This window comes from Tamandua tetradactyla, chromosome 1 (assembly GCF_023851605.1).
Source record: "Tamandua tetradactyla isolate mTamTet1 chromosome 1, mTamTet1.pri, whole genome shotgun sequence".
NCBI classification, from domain to species: Eukaryota; Metazoa; Chordata; class Mammalia; order Pilosa; family Myrmecophagidae; genus Tamandua; species Tamandua tetradactyla.
The window spans coordinates 201,463,286-201,481,771 of record NC_135327.1 but is presented as its reverse complement, the minus strand read 5'-3'; the positions used below and the strand labels follow the sequence as shown (position 1 = coordinate 201,481,771).

The following is an 18,486-nucleotide window of genomic DNA, read 5'->3' as shown; positions in this document are numbered from 1 at the left end:
ATAAGTGGAAGTCAGCCAGCAATCAGCTAAGAAAACTCTGAAGGCGTAAAGCCCAAGCACAACCTGTTTTATGACCACTTGAGGCCGAGGCAGGCCAAGCATCCATTTAGCAGTGGGACTGTACCTGAGCTTTTCAAACCCTGGGCCATAGCACAGTGGGGTATCACGAATGGGTAAGCAGCTTACTAGAGCATGGAGTCACCAGAGAGCCCTGAGACCACCACAGACCATAGCTGGTCACCTCAGGCCCCAAACAAGCTTGTATGTTTACTACAGTATAATGTGCAAATATTATCGTTTTCTATGTGTACCATGATGTGAAAAAAAAAATAGGAAGTGCTAGACTAGGCAATATTTCAATCCTTCCCAAAACTGAGTGTCTGTGATTCTCTCACACATACAGGCCTGTAGTTAACATGAGATCAGAGTATATGCAATAGCCCTGAAAAGTTAAGATTTCAGTAGGGAGTGGCAAATAGACCTTAACTCTTATTCCATCTCCAAATGACTGGTAACAATTACCTGGACCCCTGTGGAGGATTAATAGCCCATATGCTCATTTCTAGCCCTCAACACTAAGCCCTCCCCACTAACTATTTCCTGTGGCCTCATGTCACCCCTACCTGCTGCCTAGGTCCCCCCATTGTAATGACCCAGGCAGTACCCTATATCTAAATGTTTCATAGTCCTCTTCTCCCAGAACAAAACTCCCTCAAAATATACTTGCTCTAGCCACTGCTCCAACAGAGAGTCTCTCTCTGTAGTTCTTGGCCTGGATTCAACAATTTGAACAGAGAGATAAAACATGTCTGGTGCTCTCCCCTACCAGATAACATCTTACTATAGGCATGTCAGTTTCCTAGTTGGAAAGGAGACTTTGGGTCAAGACAGTCTTCTAGGCCAGGCCCTCTCAATGAGAGAATTGTAGCCCAATCTATTGCAGGTCCTTGTTGGTTTTGAAATCCCTGACCCAAACCCAGTAGTCCTTTATTCTTACCTCTCTCCACCTTTCTTCTTATACTCTTCAGGTGCAGAGTTCATGCCTGAACATCCTCACACCTATTATTTGTTCTAGTCCTCATATCAAACCTCTAGATATAAGTATTATGCCCATTTTACCAATGGAAAAGTGGAGGATGCATGAGGTTAAATGGTTTGAGGGGTAGCCTAATGGTTAAGAGCACGAACTCTAGGACTGAATCCCACCTCTACAGTTAACCAGATGTGTGAGCTCGGCCCAGTTAAGTAACCTCTTACTAACCTATCAAATGAGGATAATAATAATGCCTTACTTGGTAGATTGTTGTGAGGATTAAATGGGTTAATATATGCTAAGTGTGTAGAACAACGCCTGACATTAAGTACTACAAAAGTGGTGATGATGATGATGGTGGTGGTGTCGATGGTGGTGACGATGGTGGTGGTGATGGTGATGATGGTGGTGATTATCTTCACTTGCCCAGATTGCATAAAGACTAAGCGATGGAGCCAAGAGTTTCAGCTCACCTCTTCTGATTCCACACCCAAGGCTCTTTCCTTAACATCATAGGAACAGCCATAAGGACATTTTGTTAGAAGGAACTACCTGTTCCCTGGCTTGTTGCCTTTTTTATAGGTTGAAACTATCAAGAGAGGTAATTCCAAGGCTCGGACAGATTCCATCATGAATCATTCATCTGGGTTCATCTACTAAAATATACACTGAATTTGGTTGCCTCATCTCCAGCATAGCGTTTTGGAACAGTAAAGCAAGTGGTCCCTAAATCCAAATGATCTTGAAATTCCCCTCATGGAAAGCTCACCCTTCTTTTTCTCCCTTCCCCTAACAAGTCATCTTGCCCTGTTATCGAGCTTTTTACCATAGAACTTCAGGGAAACCAGGCAAGGACCCAGTCCCTGAAGCCTGAAATGCCTGAGGAAAGTCTAAGCCTTCTGCCATCATCCCAAAGAGGTTCAGTTTAAATGCAAATTCCATAAACCACCCCCTCCCTATCACTACATGTGCACACTCACATGCACACACACACACACACATTCTTCCTAAAAATTCTATAACTGAGTCCAAAGGCTTCCAAGGAGCAGGTTTCAGAGTGGGGAGCACACGTTGAAGATAGGAGGTAGGCATCTCAGGCATAAGCATAGAAAGGGGGTTCAGGGGCACAACACAAACCTGAATACCTTTGCAGACTAACCAAAATGCTTGCTACACTTATAAAAGAAAAAAAGAGCTATGAAACTCAGCATTTGCAAAACCTCATTGGCGGATGGATGAAACTGCTTCCTTTTCAGGGGACATTTTTATTATGTCAGGATTTAAGAAAGTGCTTGAGTACAAAAGCTTCTAATGGCAATAACCCTCTATACTTTTTTCCCACCTTGATTCTCTTTGAGGCAAAGCAGCTCCCCCACATTCTGCCAAGTAGCTGCTAGAGCAGACAGCACCAGGTGATTTTCCAACACAGCTGTGCTTCTGAAATCTGTGTCAAAGAGAGAAGTGCAAAGACCGGAGGTCACAAGTCATCAAGTCCTGCTCCAGCCTCCTCACACCCAGAAAGAAAAGTGAATGCTAGCTCAGGACTTATGGCTCTTTTCCAAATGCTGACAGATGGGTGAGACTTCCAAGAAATGTTTCAGGTTGCAGTGTGTCCAGCCAGATTCTCCTAGGGAATCAGCAACTTGCTTAGATCAGAAAATGGGAAGGAAAGGAAGAGTGAGTCACCATGTAAGAGAAGAAAGAGTCAAGGTCATGGTGTTAGGCTGACCTGCCCTCAAAGCCCAACTTTGTCAATTGTTGCTTTGATGAGCTTGGGCATGGCATTTAACTGTTCATAGCCTCCATTTACTCATCTGCAAAAGGTACCTATAGCTGAGGGTTTTTCTAATGATAAAATGAAATAATGTATATAGACTATTTTACACAATAGCTAGCAAACAGAAGGTACTCCATAAATGTTGGCTGCTATTATTATGTCTTTTAATGATGTTCAGGGCCCAATTTAAATCCTGCCCTTCTGTATGTTTAGCCTTTTCTGTTCTAGGAACTGGAGAGTGGTATGGATGGAAGAATTTTTTTATTGCATTCCAGGCATGAATGTAATTAAGTTCTAACAGGAGTTCAACACAGAGACAGGAGAGTGTGGGTGGGAATGATGTTGGGCATGGGAAATTGGTGTTGGAACTGGATGGATGGGAGGAAGGGAGGTAAGTAGGCTGCCAAGACATCAGTTAGCCTGGGGATGCAAATCTTGGCTCAGCCATTCATTGGTTGGGTGGGTAGCACCACAGTTTCCTCATCTGTAAAGTGAGAATCATGATAGTACCAACTTCATCCAGCTATTGTGAGAATTAAAGGAGCTAGTATATATTAAGACTTTAGAATAGTGCCCAACACATGATAAGTGCTCAACAAACACTGGCGCTTATTCTTACTAAACAAAAGCAAGGAGGCACGAGTGAGCGTGATTGAGCAGTTCTATTCAGCTATTTGAAAGTACTTTGCATATTTGTCTTAAATGTACTTTCTCTGTGATTAAGGCTGCCATATAAAATACAAGATGCCTAGTTAAATTGGAATTTCAGCTAAACAATGAATATTTTTTAGGTATGTCCTGTGCAAAATTTCAAACATACCTATACTAAAAAATTATATGTTATTTATCTGAAAGTAATTTAACTGAGTGACTTATTTTTACTTGCCAAATCTGGCAACCTTACCTTGATGGAAATTAGCTCATGTGGTTAGCCACAGAAATATACTATATGGTGCAAGGCCTAAAGTAAACCAGTGGTCAACAAAGAGCATTTCTGATGGAAACGATGACCAAAATTTGTTCTGATCCTCAAAACTTTAAACAGTGTATAGTGGACATTATGCTTCCTGAATACAATAGCCTTAGCAATGTAGATACCTATTTACACATCAGCTCCACTTTTAGGAAATCATCATGAATATGTGCAAAGGTTTTGTTAAAATGTTGGTCTCAGTAATATTTTTATAGTAATGAAAACCCAAATGCAGTCAAATTATCTGACAGTTAATTACAGTATACAAAGGAATGAGAGGTAGCCATTTAAATTTGTGGTAATCCTACTTTGTGATATAGAAAGATGCTCCTGATATTAATATATTGCTAAGAGGAAGAAAACAGGTTACAAAACCAAATGTCACGTATGATCCAATTTTGTGGCAGATATATATATACATTGTAAAGACTCTGGAAAGATTAAATGAAAATGTTAGAAGTGGTTTATTAGGCAGGAACAACTTTGTGGGTTTTTTTCCTTTTCTTCTTTTTGTCATTCTGAATTTTCTGATGTTTTAGTGAGTATCTAAGGTTAGTGTAATGAGGGGGGAAAGTTCATTTTTTAAAGACATTTTAAAGCAGGCACCCACATCATTCTGCAATTCCAGCTTGGAAACTTGAGCTTGCATAGTTGCATATTCAACCTACACTTGTCACCTTGTTCACCTTTCCTTCCTTTTCTTCCTCCTCCAATATTTTTAATATCAACTGCTTTCTACAACAGACTCCCACTTCTATTTCTTACCATGCTTTTGTTTCTGAGAGCATGGTGTCTTGCAAAAGATAAAAACTAAGAAAACGCATGTTCATTTTCCAATTATGTTGCAGAAAAAAATGTGGGACCCTATATGTGCCAGTCACTACATTACTTCTATCCATGTACATTATCTTATTTAATTTTCAATTTACAGATGAACACTTTTACATCTATGGACATTAAGCCTCTTGAAGTTAGAGGCCAAGTCTCATTTTGTCCATTCACTAATTTATTCACTCATTCACTCAACAAATGATTACTGAGCATCTTTTCCATGCAAATACCCACTAAGCCTTGGAGATAAAAGAAGCAGGGAGCAAGTTCAATATGGTGCCCACTCTCACAAAGGCTATAATTCTGCAAGAGAGGCAATTAAGCTAGTTGGTAATGTCACATGTACCAGAGCAGTGGTCATACAGAACACCCAGCATCAACCTGAGCACACAGGACTTGCCCTTATACTTTACTCCATCATGTCTTCATTCATTTCATCTTAAACAAGTATTTATCAATGCCAGGCTCTACTCTAGGTATGAAGGAAACAGAGGCTACTTTATATAAGATGGCCGGATGACAGCTGAGTTAAGAAGGAATATTTGGGCATTTGAGGAAATTGTACTTTACGTACAATTAAAACTGTACCCTTATAATTGAAGCTGGTGACTGTTGAGCGAAGACTTGGATGATGAAATGAGGTCTATCCAAGAAAGAACTGGAGGAAGAGTGCTCTAGACAGATGGAAGAGCAAGCCCAAATATCTGAGGTAGGACTTGGGTATGGATTGCTTGTGGAACAGAAAGAAGGTGAAGTGGGGGGGAAGCAGAGGGAGTGAGGTGCGAGTGGCACAAAAGGCAGAAACCAGATCATTTGGATATCTGCCAATAAAGGTAAAGAATTTGGATTTTATCATAAGTGCAAGAGAAAGCCTTTGGAGGATTTGAGCAAGTGCTGACACGATTTAATTTGCATTTTAAAAGATTAGTTTATATGGTGCTAAATGTATATATTGTTGTGGGGAGAGGGGAAAGAAAGAAAACAAGAAGACAAATCAGGAGGTGTTGGAGCAATTCAAATAAGAGAAAATGAGAATTTGGACAAAAGTTGCAGTGGAAGCATCTGGAAGTAAAAGTGATGGCTAACAAGTATACAGAGCTTATAAAAAGCCAGGCGCTTCATGAATATTAACTCAGTAAACTTTCACATCAACCCTATGAGTCAGGTGCTATCTTTATCTCCACTTTACAATTAGGAAGTTGAGCCTTGAGGCTAAATATCATGGAATTTGCTACTGAATTTGGCATGATAACTAAGAAGAAAAGACTGATTTTGCAGGATGATCATTGTACACTCAGTCAGGATAGTCTAGATTATGCTTCAACAACAAATAATCCCAAAATTGTACTGACTTAACATTTCTATCCTGTTCACATGATATCCATGTTTAGAAGGTAATAAATCAGGCACCTGAGCTGACAAGGCAGCCACCAACTTAAATGTTGCTGGACATGAGCCAGAGGTAAAGAGAAAACTCTAGACTATTCTAAACCAGCAATTAAATACTTAGCTCTAGTGACACCTACACTTATGATTCATTGGCCAGAACTAATTTCATGAGAACAGGATCCAGGAAGCACAACTTCCTGTGCTTTGGGATTGGAAGTACTGCAAATATTTGCCATATAGCACTAAAGAGTACCAAAGCTACATCAGTTGTTTGTGAGTGACTAAAACCAACTCTTCTTGACACAAACATAAAAAGGGGGAAATATTTCAGAAGGAAACAAGCCAACAACTGTGTCTCAGGAAGCATAAGAAGCAAGGCTGCTCCAGGGTTCCCAGCTAGAAAGACCAATAGAGGTCTCTGCAAGACCAGAAGCAATACTATCAGAATGAATTTTCTCCTGTCTTTCCCCATCCTTGAGTTACTCTGCCAAAAAGAGGAAGTATGAGTGGCTTAGCTTATATCACAGGGGGCACAGACCAACTTCATGGACAAGCCCACAGACTGCATGCAACAGGGACTAAAGAGTTGCACATAGGAAAATCACAGGCTGATACCAAAGGAAAATGAATGTGATGCTGAGCTGACAAAAACAACAACAAATATCTACTAAAGTAGCTCTGAGTAACCTCATCCATTATATATATATATGTAGTTTAAAGGGTTTATCTGAGCCTCTTTCATTTAGCAATATGTTTGAACAATGAGCATTTATTGCATGCCTCTAAAAGAGGCTGTGCCAGCCCAAACAGCCATTCCCAAAACAGCAGATCTTTCTACAAATCACATCTCCTTCAGAGAGGAGCTATGGTCCCTCTCCTGATGTCAGGCATTGCTGTCTAGCACAGCAACCTTATGAAAGACAGCACTCACTTCACTGCTGACATTTATTCCCAGAAGCTATATGCATGCCATACGGGTGAGTCCGTTCTTGAAAAAGTTCTACCCATGTGACTGAGTGGGATGGTCCTCCAGTCAGAAGCAGAGTAGGAGGGCTGCCGGTCAGGGATGTCCACAATTGACCCCCAGATATACAGTGCCTTACAAGAGCACGAGGACCAGCCCTTCTCAAAACCTAATCCTTGGATCATGAGATTTTGCTGATGAAATGAAAATAATAAGGGCAATAGAAGGGCAATTTTTTCATAAATCCAAATCTATTAAATTTAAAAGACTAGCTTTATTCTGGGGTTTGTTGTTTTGGTACTAAAAATGTTCTGTCTTTGTAAAATGATAATGCAAAAAAAAAAAAAAAGCAGGATTTTTAAATGTTCCTAACAATCAATCAATCAATAAAATAAATACTGGCCGCCGGAGGTAGTCATCAAATTTGTTTCTTTTTGTGTTCATTTATTTTTAGTTTCTGGTATATGATTTCCAAGCCTACAATATAAGCCAACCCATTTATCATATGGCTGAGGAAATCAAAGCCCAAAGAGGTTGAGCCATGCACCCAAGATTATACATATGCAAGTTCCTCCAACACAGGACTCATGTACTTTTCATGGGGTTATTTCCAGTACCTTGGTGTGCCTCTCCCAATTCTCCTTCCAGTTGCCTGTCATTATTGCCACATTGAACTAATCTTTTGTCCAAATTTCAAAAATACTGTCCTCTCATCTTATCATCTGGTTTTTATATAAGAGAGAAAATATTAATACAAATAGAAGAGAGAAAATCATTGAATTCCAAATGCAGGTGATCTCATTGCAGAAAAGCAACTCTTTCCTGACCACTGTATACTTCCTTTCAATTTGACATAATTTTGAGTGGAAGGTTAAGTTATAGGTTTTTTCTTTGTTAATGTTATCAAAGGTATCTAGATAATTTTAAAATTCCAAAAAGTCAAATTTTTATAAATTAATTAGATAATTTGTTTCTTCAAGAGCCCCTCACTATAAATTACCTCTTAAATAAAGATCTGATGCATTTGATATTCTCCTGCACCATTAAGCTAAAATGGTAAATTGATAATAATTATACATAAATATACTACACTTCCATAGTACACTTATTCCAAGGACTTGAAATAATTTTAGAATTCCATTGGGATTAACTCAGTAAAACAAGACTCCTGTCTATTTTCTTGATGATAAATCTAAGAAAATAAGCAAGAATTATTTGGGTTAGAAACATGCCTTCTGACTATAGTAATTTCCAAACACATAACTTATTCAAAAATATTTTTAAATATATAACATATACACAATATGTACGCACATATATTTTTTAAGACAACATTTAATGCATGCTCGCTCTGAACAGCTACAAAGATAGTAACAGTCTATACCCTCTGTGGAGTTCACAGCCCAGAGTTTTGGTTTTTAATTAGTGTTCATTCTTATTTATTTGCTTTATAGAGGATGAGGCTGTTCAGATAGGAAAATAACACTGGAAATGCCTTGTTTGGATGGCCTTTCAGAGTTTCCCTGAATAGCGACATTCACCAAGAGTCATTTTCAGATGTGGAAAGAAACAGAAGTATTATGAAGAAGGGAACTCATAATGATATTTTAGACTAAGCTGGAATATTTCATGAAAAAATCTATTTTACATAATATCCAATCTCTTTAAGTTGTCAGAAAGTTTTTCATTTTTTCAGAAGAAGCCACATTCTAAATGATGCAGCATTTGCAATTTTTTTCTGACTAATTTCAATTTTAGACACATTCTCATCTCAGAGCCTTCATTGTATTTGGAATCAGTCAGACATGCTTTGACACTCATCATTCCACTACTCAATAGCTGTGTGACTTTTGAAAAATTGCCTAATATTTCTGAGTTATCTAATCTATAAAATGGAGATAATGGCAGCTACCTTACAGGGTTGCTGTAAGGATTAAAGATAATGAAAAAATACGTGAGCCCTCAATAAATGATCATCAAACTTTTCAATTAAATTCATATCCAAAAAGAGCCCAGAAATTGATTCTGATGCCCCTAAGTACCAGCTTACTTCATGATGCCAACTTCTGCAGGCTTATCCACAATCAGGAACACACCAAACATCAAGAACAAAAGTGTTAAGTGGACCTAAAACAAATGAATTTGATCACCCATCACTTGGTTCAGATATGAAAAATCTAATTTCTTCTGAGAAATAACATATGTAGTTTTCTTTTAGAACTTAAATAGAAAGGCCAAGCAGAAGCCTTTCAGACTTAAGGTATAAGAGAATCAACAGTTGGACTGTTCTATGAAGTACAATTTTATTTTTATTTCTTTTTTCATGAGAACTTGGAAAATTAACTTCAATTCTCACTTAGATGTCCTTTGTAGGGGAATAAGGAGTGGTTTTCCTTGTCTTTGAAGAAGAATGAAGAGTGTAATGCTTGACTTATCATTTAATTGCTTCAGGTTGTGGTTTTTGAATCCATTAAATTAAGGATATTCACAGAATTGTTGGAAGGGATTAATGAGATAATACTTGTAAAGTGATTGGAGATAATCTGATGAAAAGTACATATAAATATAAAGTATTACTATTAAGTCTCTAAGGAATAATAAAATGTTTAATAGCATGCCTGTGGTAATCTATACTTAATTATGTAATTTTCTAATACCCGGAAGGTATGCACCAGCACAGATGAGAAAATTATACTGTATGACATTTATATGAGGTCACTGGCCATTAAAGATTAATCATAGACCATTAAAGAATAAATATTTCTGTTTTTATTCTTTCTCAATAACTACTATGCATACTTGGTAAAATATGAAGTCATATCAACTTTTAAAAGAGAAAGAGGTTTCATATTGGGTTTACCCAGCACGTTTCACCCATTCGACCAATCAGTATTTGTTGGGACATCAGAAATGTATGAGACATGTTTCTTGTATTCAAGTGTTTGTACCCTAGTTGGGAAGGTAAAACTAACATATGTGAAAGATAATAAATAATATGAGACAATGCACAATTAACTGCTAAATTGCAGAGCTAAATCTTTAAGAGTTGGGAGAGCGTACAGAAATGGCAGAAGAAGCTTGATGAGATCAGAGACTTTATCTGATCTCAATCTCAAACCGTGCTGGTACACAAGAAGCATTCTATAACTATATCTGAATGACTAAATTAGTGAATGAGAGAATGACTGGGGCTTGGATTAATCCATGAAAGCTTCACAGAGTAGAAGGACTTGAGACAGGCCTTAAAGGAGGGGTAGAAGTTGAATAGGGAAATCATTCCTGCCAACATTTGTGAGGTCCAAAGGAAATCAGCAGAGTGTGTCTGTGAGTCCTTAAGGAAACTGGTTTGACGGCTTCAAAGGCAGAGTGAGGGATATTATGGCGAGTCACAGCAGATGGAGTCTGATTATGGAGGACCTTGCAGGTCTGGCAGTTCTTAGTTTTAACTCTTCTAAAAATCCTTTTGTCCCAAATCTTGGACCCAAGAAAGACCAAAACTGAATGGAAATACCGTAGTACCACTGCTGCTGCCTTCATTGCTTCTAGTTGCTCCAGTACAGGGAGATTCATGGTAAGAGGCCAAGAAATCACCAAGTGCCTCCAAGTAAAGTCCTGTCAGGTGTGCAGTGCTTCCAAACAGCAGTGTCAGTCAGTGGGCTGGGAGCCACCATGAAACAAAGAGCCCCAGGTGGCAACTCAACAGAAGGAGTAATTTAATTACTTCTGAGTAATTAAATTTATCATGGTATTCTTGAGTTCTTTCATAGGACCTCTACAATGCAACTGATAGTACCCAACATCCTTTATGGAGCTGGTGAATGCAATAAGAGGCTGAGCCCTGTTTTAGTCAAAGGACCTAGCATCCAAGCCTGAATTTTCCCCTATTCCACTGTGAATCTTAGGTGAATCATGAAACAGAACAGTCTCACTTTCTTCAGGTCTAACATGGAAGTAAAAATATCTGCCTTATCTACTCACTGACCTCCTGAAATGCCCAGGCCATATAGATGAAATATGTGAATCATACCTCAAACAGAAGATATTACAGTAATTAAGGAATGATTGACAGAGTATATGTATATACAGGGCAGTATCTTGTTGGGCAATTTTGGACAAATCCTTAATTTCTCTAAGCCTTGGTTTCTTTATCCATAAAATAAGATTGTTGGGCTACTTTAGTAGTCCCTAAAATTCCAGTCTATGTACCAACTGCATCAGAATAACTTGAAACCATTGTTTCAAATGCTGATTCTTTGGCCCCACTCCAGACAGGAAACACCCCAGAATCAATGACTGGTTTATTGTTAAGAGTTCCCCAGGTGATTCATGCATAGTCAGCCAGGTTTGGAAACTACTTCGCCAGAAGTTTTCAGAGGTTCTTCTCTGCTCTAGTATTCTAAGACCCTGAGTTCTATTCACTGTAACAAATGTAGCATTGCACTGTAGAGTTCAGTGGGAAGGATTCATTTCAGACTTTGTTAATGCACTCTCATTATTGCCTACATTGATCCCCACTGCCCTAAATTGTCTTCCTTAAATCATCTTGTGCTTTCTGTTAGTTTCCTCCTCAAAGTGTTGGGTTGTTTATAAAAGGTATTATCAACTTTGTTCAAACCAAGGATTATAAAATGTCCCTTAGGGAACCACAGATCCAATCTGGGCTGGGAATAATGCTGCTTTCAAATTTCAGAAAGAGGTCTTTGATTTGCCCCCTATAAGGTTAATTCCTTTTAACTTACCGTTGTCATCTTTTATCTGTGCTTCAAAAGTAGAATGATAGAAAATGAAGCTTGATCTTTTTGCTTGGGAAAGTTGTCGCTCTTTTTCCACTTTCCTTCAGTTTCCAGTCTATGCACCAACTGCATTAGAATAACCTGAAACCTTTGTTTCAAATGCTGATTCTCTGGCCCCACTCCAGACAGGAAACACCCCATTATTTCTAACCAGAGTTGCTGAGGACCTACTGTGTGAAGGGCACAAGAGTAGGCATCATCACAAACAGAAACCTGTAGGGTATTCTGCTTCATCCATTGAATGAATTAAGTTTCCAATTACTTTGGTTCCTAAAATCTTGACATGACTGAAGGGAAAAATTTCAGATCCTTGACTCCCTTAAAGAATGTAGAGAGTCTTCTGGAATTTCCAAGGTTGATGTGACACCTGGAATGGCATAGTCCAAGATATCTTCTGATAATGAGGACAACCTATGCTGATAAAGCCCCCAGGGAACACAACCTTTCATCCAAGGGGGAGAAAATGTTCCTCCATACCCACTGAAGCAGAACCAAGACTGTCCAGCCAGGTACGTGGAGTTTTCACCTATCACCCTTGCCACACATTGTCGGCTCTCCCTGGTTTACCATCTGTGCTGGTTTGAAAGGATGTAAGTACCCTAGAAAAGTCATATTTTAATCCAAATCCCATTTTGTAAGGCAGCCATTTCTTCTAATCCCTATTCAGTACTGTATGTTTGAGACTATAATTAGATCATCTCCCTGGAGACTCAATCAAAAGTGGTTGTTAAACTGGATTAGGTGGAGGCGAGTCTCCACCCATTCAGGTGGGTCTTGATTAATTTATTGGAATCCTATAAGAGAGGAAACATTTTGAAGAAAGCAGAAAATTCAGAGAGAGCAGAGAATGCTGCAGCACCACGAAGTAGAGAGTCCACCAGCCAGTGACCTTTGGAGATGAAGAAGGAAAACGACTCCCTGGGAGCTTCATGAAACAGGAAGCCAGGAGAGAAAGCTAGCAGATGATGCAGTGCTCGCCATGTACCCTTCCAGCTGAGAGAGAAGCTCTGACTATGTTCGCCTTCTCACTTGAGAGAGAAACCCTGAATGTCTTCGGCCTTCTTGACCCAAGGTATCTTTCTCTGGATGTCTTTGATTGAATATGTCTATAGACTTGTTTTAATTGAGACATTTTCTCAGCCTTAGAACTGTAAACTAGCAACTTATTAAATTCCCCATCTAAAACCCATTCCGTTTCTGTTCTATTCCATTCTGGCAGTTAGCAAACTAGAACACCATCAGTGGCTAGGCTTCTTCTGGCATCTCAGTCTGGGATGAATGAAACATCTGTCAACTTGATCCTATCCTTTATCTTATCTTTCACTAAGGTGAAGTATATTATTGAAGTTATAGTGCCCTTAACAAGATAAAGAGTATTTTCAAGAGAAAGTAAAACTCGGTCTAACCAACACCCCACTAGGAAATTTTTCTCTCAGGGACCACAGATTCTCAGACAACGATGAGCAGTAGGAGATGGTAAGGGAGTTCTTCTTTTGTGCCTTACATCAGGCCTGGCTTTGTGCTTTTGGTACATTCACTTCAACTTTATTGCAATTCATATCTGAACTGCAATTATCCCCTCCTCTTTAATAGAAATTATATCTGCCTAGTAGAGTTGTGATAAAAAAGTAATTAAGAGCATAAAAGTGAAAATTTTGAAAGCTCTTAACAATTGTAAGGTTCCTAAACATATATCAACCTAAGCATGCATTTTAATTGTCACCTATTGTAGTTTCATAGCTGTTAAAACAAATACCATACAATGAGTTGGCTTAAATAAGAATTTATTGGCTCATGTATTTGAGGCTGGAAGCCCAAATCAAGGCATTAGCAAGATGATGTTATCTCCCTGAAAAAAGTGGTATTCCAGGGCTGGCTGCCAGCAGTCCTTGGCTTTTCTGGAACATGACAATGCACATGGCGGCATCATCTCTTTTCTCTTCCAGGTTCTGCTGGCTTCCAGTTTCTTGCTGTTCTCCATGGTTTTTTCTTCTGTGTCCAATATTCTTTGTTTATAGGGACTTCAGCTATATTGGATTAAAGCCCATCTTCATTTAGTTTGGGCATTCCTAACCTAATAACATCTTCAGTGTTCCTATTTACAAATGGGTTCACACTCACAATACCAGGGGGTGGGGTCTGAACACCTTTTGTGGGGGGCATGCTCCAATACCCAATATCACCATAGTACTAGCACAATGTGGAATGCTGCAGAATAATCTGAAACATAAAGGCATGACCCATCTCTCATTCACTGCTGTATGTGCTGGTGCCTGAAACATAGTAGGGACTCAAATGTCTTTTGAAGAAACTATGCCTCTTACCAGCATACTCATGCAATAGCCCATCACATTAAAAGCAATGTATGGCTCCTCACACATTTCATTTTGAAGAACTAAATCTAGAGTGTTAAAGAATATGTTAATGATGCTAACTATAAATTAGCAAATGATGCTAATCACCAATTCATTAATTAACTGTCCTGTGAAGGGTGACCGTGGGGAATCTTTAAATTCCATTTAGAAACTCAAGCCTGTGCTGTTGAGGGCAGAGCATTAAGTTAAAGACATTGCAGGGGCTGTGTTTGATGACGACAGACCTCTGAATGACAGAGGGAGTTATTCCTCATCTTTTAATAGTGGAAATGGTATATTTTTTTCTACCCCAAAACCTGTTCCAAAATTGAATTAGATAAAATTTTAAAACCACATGTAATTCCCCTATTTAAACTGCTAATTATACTATGATATTGAAGCCTCCATGTGGGGAAAATAGATATTTTGGTCCCTGGGAAAGTCAATAGATTGACTCACTCTACTTTGATCATTATACTGAGTTACAGTAGGCTAGTTTACAGTAACAGACCCCAAAATACATAGTCGGCCAAATATAGTAGAAGCTTATTTCTTACTTAAGCAATAATCTAATGCAAGTTGTGGCCTTTAAGAGACCCAGACTTATTTCATCTTTTGTCCCTTCCAGCCCCTATGGACTCAATATTATCTGCATCCAGCTAGTGGAAAAAGAAAGTAGTATGGAGGGGGCATGCACTTCTTAAGAGCTTTGGCCCAGAAAGGAAGCCTACTGGTTCTCTTCATATGCCATTGACTAGTGTCAGAAGCTGGGTTGCCAGTCAGAAGGGCAGGCAAAGAAGCCACAGCAGCAAGGAGATTTTGAGGCTCCTTCACTTCAGCCAGGAGTCTCATATGCTTTTGTAACAGCTAGAGCCAATTATAGGAAGATTAACTCGGAGTATCCAGGAAGGAACAGGTCAGACACTTAATAGAGAATACTGATCAATTAACTAGCTTGGAATGGGAAGAGTAGGAAGCAGAGATCAGGTCTTGAGAACTCTGCTCTTTTTACCTCCACATTGTGATCTGGCAGAATAAAATGTGAGACCCAGATGACTCGGGGCATATGCCAGCACACCCCCTATCCCAGCCATCAATGCTTAGTGGCTTCATGTCAAGGAATATGTCACAGGTGCTTGGTTCTTAAGAGATTTTCAGTTTGGGTAGCTTCATTTCTTCAAAATGCCAGAAAATTCTTGGTGTTAATTGTGATAGCTACTTTTCTTCTTAAGACATTTTGTCGAGTTTTTCCTACTGCTAGATGGAAAAGGGGAACAAATGTTTGTTTATCACCCAAGTGCCAGTGACTGTTATGATTCCAGTCACAGAGTGGTTTAATAAATACTTATTGAATTGAATGTGTTGTTTGAATGGCTCCCACATTTTTTTCCAGAAAGGAAAATTATAATCATAGTTGGGGTTGGTAGAGAAAATCCATCTCAAACAATTCTTGGCAAACATTTACAAAGATATTGTGTGACGGTGACAATGCCTCGGTGTAGGAACTTCCAGTGCATTTCTAATTAAGCTTGCCGGATAACTTTGAAATTACATGGTACCTAGGGCTGTGATGAGACACTTGTGCACTTGTGATTTGTCTTAAGTACAATGGAAAGTTGGTAAAACTTGCCTTTGGCCTATATTACTTTCCCTAGCTATGCCCTAGTTCTCCCTTCTAGTTTGATTCTTGCCATCCTCTTCCCTCAACTCCAGATACCTCACCTTTGTCTTATTTCTGCTTCTGCTTATAAAGGTGAAGGTGAATTTGCAGTTAAAGAATTTTCTTTCCACTAAACTTCAACCAGATCTGAAACTTTTTTACAAAATCATGCAATATGGTCCTGTGAATTTGCTAGAAGGGGTCTGTAAATTTTGCTCTGAGATTTTAATAGTTCATCAAATAGGAAAACCCTGCAAATAGGTCACTTGAAATGTTTACAAGAAAAATAAAAGCAGTTACTCAAGAGAGGCCTAAACTATTTCTGAGATTTAAAGGAACTGTCTTTTGCTGACTGTCCTAGTCTTCATAGCGACACCCTCCGTGACATACTTACTATAATCACATTACTGCATGTCCATCCAGAGATAGAGCCTTGTCCATCCAGGTGCAGGTCAGCAGAACAGAGTGTGAGGCTCTTTGATGGACTGGGCCATCTGAAGATAGCTTTTGAATAGAAGGCGATGTTTTAAGTTCTTAATTATTGTTGTGCAGTGATGAGTTTAAAGTAGTATGTCCTGAGAAGAACTAGGCTTTCCTATTGAGAAATAAAGGAGTCTGTTATGAAGTACATTGAAATGCTGGGTAGGACTGAATTCCTTTCTTGATGTCTGAGTGCCTGGCACCCAGCTGCAGGAAGACCTCTCTGCAGCCACCTTTTCTTCCAAATCTCCAAGCTGAGCTGATGGCCTTTGAAACAAATACTCTCTTTATTGCTGACCAGTCCTTGATCACAATAGCATTTGTTTGTGATTGGATAATTGAGGCCTTTGCTTCAATGGTGTCCTTCAGGGTGGCATTATTTGTGAATGACAGCGATGTTGACTTCTGTCCAGTTGCTGTCACCTTTATGGGGGTGGGCTCTTTGCTGTCTAGGCAATCTCAAATGGCAATTTTTGACCTTCCAGGCTGGACAACAAAAGGATTTTGATTTCCCAGAGACTTACTGGTCACCCCATGCTTGTCTTTGGTTTGGTCACATTGCTTAGTGACCTCCAGGCCACAGCCTGCTTGGAAGATCTGGGCATGGAAGCCTACTTTCATCCAGGACAATGAACATCCTAAGTGCCAGATTTTCTCAAAACCCAGCTTTTCTATCTGTAGGAGTCTGAAATATAACGTATCTTAACAAACAGGCCTTTAAACCAGCTGATGAAAATGCATATGCTGTGATGAGATAGCACATAAAACAGTGAATGGCACCAGTCCATGGGCTAATTGCAAGAGCTCATGTTTGCTGGCAAAGTTCTGGCCTCCACTGACCCATCAAGAGGGGTGAAGCTAGGGGTGTGGGGAAAGTTGTCTTGCTGAGATGTGGGGGAGAAGTAGTGGCTGGATTCTATCTCATGTCCCTCCTCCTGCCTAGCAGCACCCCTGTTGTGAGTTGTGAAGCTTCTGGAAGTTCCAGCGGATCTGGCCTGTCTGACCTTTTCTGGCTGTGGCTGCTGCAGCCGCTGTTTGTGGAAGTCCTGAAGAAAATGGCAGGGGAGTGAGTAAAATCTCAGTCCCATGCAACATTACAAAGCTGTGGGGCTGCTGGAATGTTGTGAGGTAGAGAAGAATGTGACAAACTCCCCACAGATACAGAAGAATTGTGGCCTTGAGACCAGAGTAGCCCTGGCCTTTTAGCAGGGGCCAGCAGGATGTCAACAAGAGCCCTTTTCCCACTAAAAAAAGAAGGGATATATTTATTGGCTTCTAGGTTATCTGAACGAGCATTTCCCAGCTGTTTCTGGGAAGGCGATGGACTTGATCAGGATAGGCTTCATTCATAATTAACCTAGATAACTGCTAATTTCTGAGAAGGATAATTTCAGAGATTCTGGGACAAAGTAGCACAGACACTCGGATTTTAATTCCAGCTCTGCAGTGATTTCAGGGATGAATTATTTCCTCTTTCTGAGTCTCAGTTTTCTTGTCTGTGACATGGGGTGCGTAATGCCAACCTCACTAATGCAGTGGGGATTAATTGAGGGAGTGAGGCAAAGTCTTAGTGGGTTCTTGGCATCTTAGTGGGTTCTTGGTGAAGGTGGGGTCTCTTCTGCCAACAGATGCCCGAAATGTACCTTTATCTCAAGGACTGAGCTTGGTTAAAATTCAGAATTCCCTGGAAAGTGCAGCATTAAAAGGTCCCCATTGAGGGGTGCAAGGGTAGTTCAGTGGTAGATTTCTTGCCTGCCATGCAAGAGACCCAGGTCCGATTCCTGGCCCATGCACTTCTGCCAAAAACAAGCAAACAAAAATTCAACAAATGGTGCTGCAATAATGGGATATTCACATGCAAAAAGAATGAAATGTAACCCCGCCATACAGCATACAAAAGAAATAAATAAAAGGATCCCTGCTTTAGTTTCCTCATTGCTAAAGTAAATACCATGCAGTGGGTTGGCTTCAACAATAGTAATTGATTGGCTCCGGGTTATAAGACTAGGAGAAGTCTAAACCAAGTCCAAAACAAGATTTCATCAAGATGATGCTTTCTTCCTAAAGACTGGTGAGCCTCAGTTCTTGCTTCCTCTGTCACATGGAAATGCACATGGAGGTCTTCCCGGGCCTCTTCCTTCTCTTCCATGTTCCATTGTCTTTCAGCTTCTGGTTGTTCCCTCTCTCTTTCTCTCTATTTTATTCTGTTTATAAAGGACTCCAGTAGTAAGA

General features: G+C 39.6%; 1 long non-coding RNA gene across 2 annotated transcripts in view; it reads right to left on the bottom strand.

Annotated features, from left to right (window-relative positions):
* Positions 1 to 2,374: 2,374 nt before the first annotated feature.
* LOC143674832 (uncharacterized) overlaps positions 2,375 to 18,486 on the bottom strand; it is a 132,077-nt gene continuing 115,965 nt past the window's right edge. For both annotated transcript variants that reach the window (XR_013171228.1, XR_013171229.1), the window contains exon 5: positions 2,375 to 2,477. This is a non-coding gene — a long non-coding RNA (uncharacterized LOC143674832). The remainder of the gene's footprint in view (positions 2,478 to 18,486) is intronic.